This window comes from Cupressus sempervirens, chromosome 1 (genome assembly GCF_028749045.1).
Source record: "Cupressus sempervirens isolate cs-2001-9-10 chromosome 1, ASM2874904v1, whole genome shotgun sequence".
Taxonomy (NCBI): domain Eukaryota; kingdom Viridiplantae; phylum Streptophyta; class Pinopsida; order Cupressales; family Cupressaceae; genus Cupressus; species Cupressus sempervirens.
This window is the reverse complement of record NC_143118.1, coordinates 88,282,683-88,295,794: the sequence shown is the minus strand read 5'-3', so window position 1 is coordinate 88,295,794 and position 13,112 is coordinate 88,282,683. Positions and strand designations below refer to the sequence as shown.

At 32.7% G+C, this 13,112-nt stretch overlaps 1 long non-coding RNA gene across 1 annotated transcript; it reads left to right on the top strand.

Moving 5' to 3' along the window:
- Positions 1–10,434: 10,434 nt before the first annotated feature.
- LOC149576363 (uncharacterized) lies at positions 10,435–12,867 on the top strand. The gene is made up of 2 exons (XR_016360214.1): positions 10,435–11,079; positions 12,512–12,867. It is a non-coding gene; the product is annotated as an uncharacterized LOC149576363 (long non-coding RNA).
- Positions 12,868–13,112: the final 245 nt, after the last annotated feature.

Here is a 13,112-nt window from a genome sequence, read left to right as displayed (position 1 = left end):
TACTGATGTGTTCCTCATGTTCAAATCATCTTCTAATACCTCTTGCTTCCTATTAACCAACCTATTATATAGGTCTTCAAGAATCTTATTTTGTATATTTTCAAACCACTTATTCCTCAAAATCATGTTTCTTATGATGGTGTTCTCTAACTTCCTCCAATCCATATTACCGTACATGCTATAAAATTTGTTTAAGTGAAAAAAATTATCATCATTTATAATGTGCATATTCAAATTTTCTACCTTTGGTTTTCATGCTTTCTTGTCTATTATTGTCCTTGCTTCTTGCGCATCTTGGTCAATAGGTTTATCTTCAACATCATCCTCTAAACTCTTAAAATTTCTTATCTACATAGTCTTTCTCCTTTTTCTAGACCTACTGGTGGTATACTTCACCCTTTTGTTTTCTTTTGGTGAAGGTTCTTTCTTAACCTTTAATAATCTACCAGATTTCCTCAGTAGGTACTTCAACCTCTAGTTGTCTCCTTGCCTAATCAAATATTTCTCTTATTGGTTGCACTTGTACAACTGTTGCATAAGGTGCAATAGGAGCTTGCACACAAGGCTCTTCCACTATTACTCCCTCTAAAGGTCTTGGTACTACAATGAGCTTTGTATCCAACACTTTAGTTTACCCATTGGCCTTCATCTCCAGCACAATTCCTTTCAACTCATTGAATTATTCCTTGAGGATGGAGTTTATCTCTTTTTCTACCTTTTTCTTTCTCTCTTTGCTATGAAGTTCAAATTCAACTATCCTTAATCTCTCATCATAGGTTCCCCATTTAGGACATTTTGTATCCTTCTTAGATTCAAGTATGATTTGTGCATACCATTCTATCAGCTCTGTGCTCATCTCATAGCCCATAGGCTCAATGAATTTCACTCTGGGAATGACTACTTCAATGTAGGAGTCAGTAGTCTCCACCATGAAGCATGAATCATCCTTATATTTCTCCACCATAGAAGGAGCTATCCTACATGTCAATTTCATCTTTTATCAAAAACTCTCCATCATTTTATCTATGTCATTATCCTTGATATTCTCAGGCTTGGATCTATAGCATTGAGTCACTACTTCATTGCACACTTGTTGCTATCCCAATTAATTAATCTAGGAAACTTCCTTACTATATAAAAGAATAAGTGAGTCAATAAAGACTTAAATCTAAACAATTTTCTCTTCATTCTCTTGATCTTTACAATGTTGTCCAATAGTTGCAATTTGATAATGTCACACAAATTCACTTTTCTTTCTTCAATAGCCATCACATATGACACATGAAGAAATCTAGCTTGTACAAAATTAACCCTTCATCCATTGTTTAACTTTTACCCTAATATCTTAGTTAACAACTTAACTCCTTTGTTTTGAATAGGTTCAACCCACACTTTTCCCTAGTCAAACTTAGTCTTTAGGTTTGTCTCAACCATTTTCCTTACATTCTTCTCATTTACATGATTGTATGTAACCTTCATTGCTTAATCCTATGACCTTATGAATTAGGCCATTGTTAATGAAAATCTATGCATCACCTAACTAGGAAATATCATCATGTACCCTACTCAATATTCTTTAGGTCCATTGATGATTGTCAAATTCTCTATAAAATATATACTTCACTAAATTCAATTCCTCTAGGTTTGCATACTCAGATTTCAAGGATAAATCAATATTACACATATCACCTAAATCTTTGTGAATTTTATCATCACCAATGCTCTCAATCTTATAGTGTATATAACTTCTGATATCTTCTACATGCAACACTTTTTCTGGAACTTACAAAAATGCGCCTAATGGATCATCCAATAAGGAAACAAATGGGTGTTTCTTGAACTCATACCTTAGTCTATAACTAACATCATACACTTACTGACTCACCATTTCTCTGTAATATATAAATACTAGAATAAAATAGAGTCAATACTTCATAAAATACCTTATATTTACAATTTAGGGCTTCCATAACTTTCAACTTCTCAAGTTTACATTGCACTTAAATTTGTTGTCAAATCCCTCTTCAATTCACTCAATACACTTTACATGAACAAATGGTAAACTCAATCTTTCATACAATCCTTATATCATTTCAAATAAGACTACACATTAAATGCATATCAACCACAAATTAAAAATGTTATCTCTACTTACCACTAACCTTTCTTTCACAATTTTTGCTTGTTGCTATCATATCAAGACTTGTGCACTTGATCATAGATTATTCTCTATGTCTTCTACCTTCTATTAACTGCACAACCTCTAACTCACTCTCTAACATTAGTTCTAATCAACTAATGCTCTATCTCTACTAGAACTACTCAATTTAGGTATGATGAGCCACAAATAATCTGACTTCAAATTTTTATTAAGTGCATCGAAGTATTGTTCTTCCAATATTGTATGTAAATACTCTAGATTATAAGTTTTCAAAAATACTTCCTTGAACTCATCAACATGTTCCTTGGCTACTTCTTTCAGACCGTCATCACTTTCATTCTCATTCCTTCTATTATTTTTGTTGTTGTTACTTCTATGATTAGGATTCCTATTCAAGTTTCTTCTATCCATTATATAGAATATCTCTATGTGTCCAAAGTTATTGCATAACTAACATACAGGTGCATTTCTCCTTTGATTGGTTCTATTTTGAATTTTAGCTGCTTTGCAATTCCTTGCAATATGTCCAAGATTGTTACATTTGTAACAAAAAAACTACTTCCTCTCACTATAAGGTTTTTCTCCATCATTAGATCTTCTATGAGGTCTAACTCTTCCATTACCTATAGGGTTAGTATTCCTAAACATTCTACTATTCTAATTATTACCATCAAATTTAGGTATCTTACAATCTACTACTTTATCTCCATAACCATGACAATTATAACAATACAAATTTGTAATAGGTTTGAAAGACTTAAATATGCAATCTCTCTTCATATGTCCAACTTCATTGTATATGAAACATCTACCTCTGAATTCATGTCTTACTTCTTTGGATGGATCATCATTCTTTGGTTCATCAACTTGCTCTATTTTCTTAGGTTCTTCATACTTCTCCGACAAATCAACTATCCCAACTTCTTTAGATGACTGAATCTTATTTTGATTATTTTTCTTAGGATTTCCTTCAATAGGATCAAGATCTTTCATAAGCTTAACTTTATTAGTTGATTATTCTCCAATAAGGTATCCAAGACCTATCTTGTTGGAAGAGGGTCTCTAGTGAAATATCTATTCATTAATCTTCTTAGAACTTAAGTAAAGTTTCTCTAACTTTATTTTCTTGTGTCCACTATATTTTCACAATAATGTTGTACTTCTCTAATTCAACATGTTCTATCTAAATAGAATCTGACCTAGATGTAAATTTACTCAATTGGGATCTAAGGTTTGCATTCTTAGATTTTAGATTAGGTTCACTCTTACTGCCACTAGTCTTAAGACTCCACTTCAATTCAACATTTTCAATTCATGTTTCAAGATCTCACTCAATTTCTTGAGATTTTCTATATCACCACTGTCACTAGTCTACACAAATGGTGCCTTGCCAGATTTTTGATCATCAATCTCATCTTTCAGTATGCCAATGTACACTTCTGAATCTTTATATCTATCTTTCAAGGTGTCTGTTTCTTATGTAAGAAGATCAATCTTCTCAAGAGCTTCTTCTAGATTTCTCTTCAGTTGTTCCATATTCATAAGGATATTAAGTTTCTAAGCCTCTTCAAAATAACTACACTATGATACCAATTGTTAGAAATAGATAATACTGAGAGGGGGATGAATCAGTATTCTACAAACTTTTTCTGACAACTAAATATTTTTACTTACTTTATAACATGCATATGAAAGTAAACCAACAATGTTGAATAGTAAATATAACCATACACATAGAGTAATCATAACACCATTATTTGTTAACTAGGGGAACCTTGGCCAAGGGAAAACCCCAATGGCGATGATACACACAAGATGACTCACTAAAAAAAAAAATCTTGCTAAGGATATTGACCTTATTAGGAGTCTATGAAATACACATATAGTGTCTCATGTCCTTGTTAGAGGACTAGGCTTTGTTAGAAGCCTCAACCCTATGGAGTAGGTAGAACAATTACAATGTCTGCAAGAAGAGCCCACTTCCCTAAGATTCAAATATACAATTTAGTTCTTCACAAGATAGGTATACATACAATACTTTCTTTACTATTGTAACTCACACTTGCTCATATCATACATTAGATTTTGCATCAAATCTACAACATCTCATGACTTACTAATAAGTGTGCAATACAAGATCTTTACTTATATCTTGCACATTCACAAATTACAACACAATTGGCTCTCATATCTTCACACGCTCGACATAATATAAAACAAATTAAGGATTATTATCCACATAGTTGGCTCATTATGAATTATGAATTATTATGTAACCAAAATAATTCCTCAAATCATACAACTCTATAATATAATATGATCTATTCTGCTCTATTAAACACTCACACTAGTATTTTAATCATAACTTGCAATGTATAGTCCATACACATCTGTGCACTTAACCACATTAGCATGAAAGTGATGTGAAGATTCCCTTAACTATTCATAAGATAACTATTAACAAGCCATCCATACTCTTAAGATCTATTCTTTCTACTGTTGCAAACCATCTAACACTTAATGCATTTATGAAATGTTGAATACATGTTTCCATAAATGACAAACACCAAAACATCTATCTGACCATATTGCCAACATCCTTTGAAACATAGCTTTTAGAAATTAGTTCACTTACACCAATAGATTCTTCAACAGAAGGTTTAAATATCTTTTTATTTGTATTTGATAATTCTCCTTTAGCATGCATTGTATGAATCTCCATGTGAACTCTCTTACTCTTAACAAAGGTTTAGGGAATGACTATTTTATTATGGACATCCTCTAACTCTCGTGTGTGATCTTGGTTGACTTTTTCTTGTTCTTTAACTAGTTCACTTAAAGCTATCTAAGGGTTCATCAAATACATTTGGTTCTACAATTTTTGTAGTACTGGTTGTTGTAGCAACTCATCTTTCTAATCTTGAATCCCTAGGACCCCAAATATTGGAAAAAAAACTCATCTATCACCAAGAAACCATCCAATGAAATAGTATTCAAGATTTATTTAAATCCTACTCTATTATCAATTTAATCAAATAATTATTTGAGACTAAGTTAGGCTTACCTTCTTGCACATATATGACTAATTTCTTGAGCAGACTGAACAAGAAGTGTGGAAGGTTGATACATCTATTATCAAGCCTTAAATAAATGAGAGGCTTAAAATGAGCACTATTTAACCATTTATGCATTGCCTCACTATAAAAAATATTCGTTTCCATCAAATTTTCAACTACTACGTCAACTTCTTTAGAGTTCACCTTACATTTAGATAGTTCTTCAATGTTATCTAGGATTATATGCAATTGTTTTGATAGTTCTTTCATATTTCCAAATGATAGTTTCAACTTCTTTTTCTAATCTTGCATCTCATAATTAGCTACATCTATAGCTTCTTTTGAAATCCACTCTCTTCAATGCCTATCCATACTCCTAGATCTAGTTTAGAGCTATTAAACTTTCATCTAGAGAACTCTACTCTAATACCAAATGTTGGAAATGTGTGCATTGAGAGTTGAAGGGTAGGTGGCAGATCAATACTCATAAAATATGTATGAAATAGAACTTTAAACCAAAATCTTGTATGTGTGATTCACATTATATGATCATACTCATTTACTTAATGTCTGATAGAATATAAAATAATTTACTGATATAGTATAACAATAAATTAGTAAAGAAAAATAATAGTAACCCATAAGAACATGCATCGATATATGATGCAATGATTTTTGGTCTTAAATGATCCCTTAGTTAGAGGGAAAAGTTGTGGTGGGAATGGTACCCACAACATTTCACTATAGTAAAAAGGTTTTCCTAGTTATGACTTATACATTGTTAGATGTATCAAATGGTCCTATTAAGAACTAGTTTGTTAAGAGAATTAATTTCACTTAATAAATGTTCACCTAGTTAAAGAATTTACAACAATTTCAATTTGTTTGGTTAAAGAGTATCTTATTAAAGGATTTCACAATTAATTGTAGAAACTATTAGGTGTTCTAGGAAAAAAGTAAATGACTTGTTAATTCTTTGGACTCAAAGCTTGTCAAATCCCTTACATAGTAATTTTCTTCCTCTTTATAGGTATTCTAGGTAGTAATATCAATCACAACTTAATTCTACATTATTACTCTAACCTCTTAATGCTTTTCCTTTTAACAAAACTTAACTCTATCACTTGATTTGCCTTTACACTTTCACACTCAACATGGCCTAATTAGGGTCCTCATTAGATCTTATCTCAAATCCATTTATATTATTTTATAATAAATTTCTTTCTCATGTTAGTTGTATCATGATGTTTTTATCATTTTTTGGTGAAACATTATTCGTTAAACTCTCCTCGCATTCCTCACATAGATATTTATCACCAATATCCATAAGTTATTTTACATTCCACACCTCACTATGTAAGCTATTTTTCCTTTCTTTGGGTTCAAATAATTTGATTGTACTAGCGCAATAGGTTCAAACCTTCTTCATTTTGTTCTTTTGTCAATTGATAGTCTTTACCTTTTCAATACTTCCCCATTAATTGATAACTATAGATTACTAATAATCAAATAACTTTTCCTTTGTACCAATTGAATTCCTATATATCATTTATACCAATTTAATAATACAACTATTTGATAACACTTCTTATAGGTGTCTACCTATTTCCCTTTATTTCATTAAGTCATTCCTTGTCTATGGTGTATTACTTGTTTATGAGTAATCTTTTCCATTTCACCTATTTGACTAATTTATACTTCATGTATAGTTGTTTGAAATTAATCGAAAACATATCCTCAAAATCATCATCATCATGCCATTGTATGATTTTCAATAAATAAATAAATGCCAAAATAAACCTTTGTATGTCCTTCATATTGGAAAGTTTAACAACCCCAAAGGTTCAAGAAATTTGTAGCCCTCCTTATTTGATGTTGACGAACATTAAACTATTTTCCCCTACATTAGAATATGTTTTTGAAGTATTAGATAGCAGCTAATAAAGACAAGGGACTGACCTCAAGTAATAAAAAGTTTGAAGAATCAACCAGAAGTAACCTCCCAGTTATCTACCCTATGCCATCTTTAAACTTCAAAATACAAGATATGTCCATAGCATAATTGACGGTACTATCAGTTCTTAATCTAATATGCATAACAGAGTGTAAAATAGACCAAAAACACCTAAACAAAATAATGCTATTAATTGACATAAACATAAAAACTAAAACCCTGTGGCTTACCAAGTTCATAGTTATGAGCATAAAAACCACACAAGAAAACACCAAAACTAGGGCTAGCTTCCCTCTTCATGCCCTTGATTGTCCTCCTCCTTTTCCTCAACAACATCCTTGTTTGCATCCTCCCCCTCCACCTTAACTAGTTTGTCTAGGATGATCTTTAGCCAATCCTCTACAAAAAACCCATAGATGGATTAGGTGGTCTTAGTAGAATTACCTATGTCCTTCTCCTCCTTATTTACCTACAAGAAGTATAAGATTGTGGCCATGGAGTGCATGAACTTGGTAGAAAACTCCACCAAATTTTTGAATTTCTAGCAGGTACGAGTTTGGTTGTTAGCCAAGTCCTTCGTAGATTGCTCTAGCCTTTCCAGTCTGGTTGTACTGTGGATGTGCTTCCCTTTCTTCCCAACATCTTTGTTGGTTTCTTTCCTAAGGGAAGTGATATCCTCCCCCCAACTTCTAGTTAGGGTAGCCTCTAGGGTGTTAGAGATATGGGAAGGGCTAAGAGAGTTGGGGTCAAGCTTGTTTTCTTGAGGCAATGTCTTCTTTCTCATAGGTTTGACATCACTATTTAAAGACTCAGAGGTGGAATCATGCTTGGGGGGACTTAATTTTTTTAAACTAAAGACATTTACTGGTTCTCTTGGTGCTCTGTGTACCCTTCCTAGTATCTCAATCTGACTCTATGAGGCTGATTTTAACCTTAGGGTCCATTTTGACTTCTGGGCCATGGGTTTTCTTGAATTTCTTATGGCTAGGGCCTAGGACTTGGGTCCAAGGAGACTTGGGGCTAACAGAGGCTAGAGGATTAACCAAGAGAGGTGGGATTTGGGCTAGATATTGGATATACAGTTTGATCATTATGTTAGGATAAACCACGGACAGAAATAAAAAACTACATGCAAATATAACCAATAACATAAAATAATAGAACACACAGAAATGAACACAAGGCACCAAGATTTAACGTGGTTCACCCAATCCCTGGGCTACATCCACCAAACAGCAAGTCCGATCTTATTACAATCCAGTGATTACAACCTGATTATAATCCGTAATCCCTTACAGCTCAATACCGCCGCAAGAACCAATTTCGTATCACAACATTATAAAAAATACCCAAACCTAAGCCCTTTTATACAAGTATTAAACCACTTTAGGGTTATAACATGTCGGCCATATGTCAGCCATAATATGTCGGCTACCATGTCGGCTATTGCCCAAAAAAAAAAATTTCAGGCCGATGCCCTGAACCCCACTATTTATGAAGTATGTACAGTACTTTCCTGATCAGTCACCACAATCTAACACATTAGCCCTTGATGGATAAGGTATAAAGTTTTACCCTCCTCATGTTTCCTCCTGGCCTTATAAATATATTAGAATATGTTGATAATATGCCCCAATAAGAGTTTCAACACTAATTGGAAAATTTGAAGGGATTTTTTTCCCTCTCCTAAAATAGGACAGCTTTTAGAAGCCATATGTACAACCCATGTACCTAACTATTTACCATGATAACCTAATTTTAGAAATGCCTAGAATTTCTCTATAGCTTTGGATAACAAAGTGCTATCTAAGAGACACCTTTTAGTGTTTGTAATACCTTCAAAACTAAGTTCAAAGATTTTCCAACACCCCAAGAATATAGATAATTTAGTATCTTCAAAGTCACCTTTGATCTTCCCTTGAAATTTTACCCGACTGCTTATATAGCCAAAAGTAATCTACAAGAAATTAATTGGAACAATCGTACACTTAGATGAAATAGTGTGAAAATAGTAACTTTACCCAAAATAACCTTTATTGAAAATGTAAACAATGATTTTGGGTGGTGAAAGATTTCCTTCACACTGTGGTTCCTCCTAGATTAGGTTACTTGTGTACAATGATTTGCAATGCTATGCTTAAGGTTTGTATGCTAGCAATTCAACCCTCTTCCTACTTATCTCTCTACATGACTCATAGTACACTAATCTTGCTACGTCAACACAATTGATTGCATTTGCATATGATTAAATAGAAACACATTTTATCATTTCAAGAATCTTCATGTACAATGTCTAAGAGATTTCAATTCTATTTAAAGTTTATAATAGATAACATCTTTCCAAATGTAAAATATTATGCAAACTTGGTTCCCATTGCAAATTTTACATTAAAGCACGATACAAATTTTACCAAATCCCTTTCATTATTAAGGACTAGCGAGGGCCAATAAGAAATTTTATCTCTACTTCTCTCCTTTCTTGACACCTATTCTCTACAATATAAGCAATCTTTCTTTGTTTCTTACATGGATTAAGTTTATTATAAACCAGGTATATACCGCTTGCAAGTAAGAGGAAAAACAACACATGGGTTCTCCTTGCGAAGGATGTATATTTAACACTCAATAACTAATCAAATGTTTAAAACTCACATTTCTCAATCATATCCAAATGAAAGCAGAGAAATAATGTCCAAATGATTCGCAGATTTAACTGAAAATTCACAAGTCTTACTCCCTGCTATGATTGTAGGCAATTATAGGCTGAAAAAATGAAACCTTGTAATTCTATATTACTTTGCAGTCAGTAAACATCAATATCTGGTCCATATTGTTGTTCGATGTCCTTTTCCAAAAAAGTTTCCAGCGGTGAAACGCACTGGGCTTCCAAGTATCTCACAGGAGCACTGAGCTAACATATTCTATTGCAATTTTTTAATAAGGTAATCAGAATAAAGTGATTGAAGACCATGCCCCTTCCCAAGGCCTGGTGGAATATCACGTGGCAAGTTCAGTACGAACCCTCCTCTGCTCTGCAGAAGGTTTTGTGTCGTGCCTTGGGAAGATGAACTTTGCAGATGAGAGAATCTTGTAATTTTCTTGCTTTTTCTTGGGCAATGAAAGGACCTTCTCCATTGTTCAATGTTTGAATTCCAAGGCATGATTACTAAATAATACGTTCCTCAGAAACAACGTGCTAATCTAATAATTTATTTTGTCCCAATGGATCTGTCTTTGTCTAGATTTACTATTCCCTAACTGGTGATGCAGTTCCTGCCTTCTTGTCGTCTTCAATCTTTTATAATCTAAAGTACATAATGTATAAAACATTCAGCACTAGGTACTGTTATTTTATCTCTCATAGGCTCCCTTTTACTGAGCCCTAGATAGTGGAATTGACGCTACATTTATTTAGAGTTCACCAGTGAACAGCTCAGCCTTTTGTCTCCCACAAGTTGTATTATGTGGAGGTCAGGATGATGTTAAAAGTAATCACTGTTGTTTCCTTTTTCCATTATCCTTTCACACTAGAGCTTATAATACTAGAGTTTTCATAAATCCAGATTCCTTCTGGTAAATATCATTAAAATGCCCAGATCCATTACAGTTTTGCCAAGCATGAAAATGTCTAGATCTACTGCAATTTGGAATTATGAAAATGTGTAGATCTATTACAATTTGGATCTCCCCTTGATTCGTGAAACTGGGTGTGCTTCAAAATTATCTACTATTGAAAAAGGCGAGCAGAGATGTTATGTTTGGAATGAAGGCTGGGTCAAGATATGTGTTAATGGCTTTGCTTTTCTGCTTGACAAATATCTCGGACCAGGCTTCATTCCTGCCGCCACATTTCTTTGCATTGAGAAAACGTTCAGGTCACAGAACAGATAATATCATCTATTGTTCAGGTAGAATATCCATCCCTTCTTTTGTTTTGTATATTAGGGTAACATGATACTTTCTGGGTTTCTCTTCGTTTCATTCTTTTCTACGGTAATGAGGAAGGGCATAAGTTTTTTAATGGAGATAAGATCCGATTTATCCTAAAACCAAGCGAATCTAGCAGTGGACTCAGGATCTAACTTGGTTACAGATGCAACCATGGAATTTTTCTTAGATTATGTGTTCTATAGGGTTTTTGTTTTGAAATATTAAAAAGTTGAGTTCAACTGATTTAGTAAATTTAGACAAATGATAATTTATTCATTTATTATTAAACCCTATGTTATAAGAGATGATCTGATTGAGCAGGATAAATAAATATAAACCTAGACCCTTCTTCATGTATGAGATAGCATAATAAATTGATCTACAAGGATTGTTTATTTGAGAACTGTTTAAATATCACACACTAAGATTTGATTCTTATGTTAAAAGTGTTGAATAATTAAAATTCACTTATTTTTCCAAGCTTAATTCCTTAGTGTATGATGTCTAAGAATGGCCGCTTGTTCCTTATTCCTACTATAACGAAACCCATAACCTCAGAAAAAATAGATCCTTCCTAAAAGAATAAACCTATTTCCACAAGGAATTACTTAGCTTCTCTATTATATGCACTATTCTACAAATGTTTTTCTATTATATGTACTATTCTACAAATGTTTTTCACAGAGTTTACACTGCATCTTCCTCGATCGCACAAATGTCTCATGTCCGAATTGCTATTATTAAAAAATATTGTTTGAGATGGATAGTAGTACTACCAAAAATATCTTCTTGAGTCTACTAATTTGCTTCCAAATTCTTACCTTTATATTCAAGAGAGGCATACGACCTACTCTTGGCCATAGTTCTCTGATGCTATAATCTTTCATTTAGTTTGGTAATTTTATACTACTTTGTTTTACTTATAAAAATGTTAAAACATCATATACTGAGGAAAAATCAAACTAATAAAATGTAAATCAGCTTTAACTATTTAACACTTCTATTCTATGAATCAAATCTTAGTATGTGATATTTAAGCTATCCAGAAAAATACTAGTAATAGATTAAAAAGCAGTATTCAAGCCAACGCATAGCACAGTGGCTATGGCTTCATTCAGAATGTTACTTATCTATTCTTTTAGGGTTTAATTATTAGCAACAAAATCTGATCTTTCTTGTAACTATTCTTCTACGTTTGTTTAAATAATTTTCTTTTATTTTTGGGACAATTCAGACCTCAGAAACAATCCAGCAAAGATATGAAACTATTCTTTTACATTTCATTACAAGCTTTTTGAAAGTCTTGCTTTGTTAATAGTTCCCATTAGGCATGATTAAATCAATTCCTCTCATTTTTCTCCAATCGATTCTTTATTTAACGATTGCCATTTTATTCTGTTATTTTGATAGATATGAATGAAGAGAATGTTCAGGCCTTTCATTTCCTGCTATACATTGCAGATTCTATTTTTATTGCGCTCTTCTCTGCGAGCTCACCAGCTTCTATAAATGCATCAACATCCCAATAAATTTCATTTCTAGCAACAGATCCTGATAAAAGCAACAAACATGTTAAGGAAAAGCGTGGTACGAAACATATCCTTAGAACTGTGGTTAGAAATGTGGAAAAGCGAATGTAAACACAAAGAAAATAGTTAACGTGTGACTCGGGATTTGTAGTATCAATGGAGGTTTCGATGCACCTGTTAGAGACCCATTCTAGTACGGCCCATTTGGTTGATGGAATAGGAATAGAAAAATTGGAATATGATTTTTATTTTCTATTAGGTTGATGGAATAGGAATAGAAAAATTTGGAATACAATTTTTCTATTCTCATTTTACTTCTAATGAGCTTATACCCATGCCAAAAAATAGCTGTTGTTGGAATAACCATTCCTATTCTCAATATTACATGCCTATTCTCTATTCCTATCCCTGTGGGCTAGATCGACATTCTAGCCCTTTAATTAATTTTTTTTTAAATTAATAAATAATATTTAACAATATAC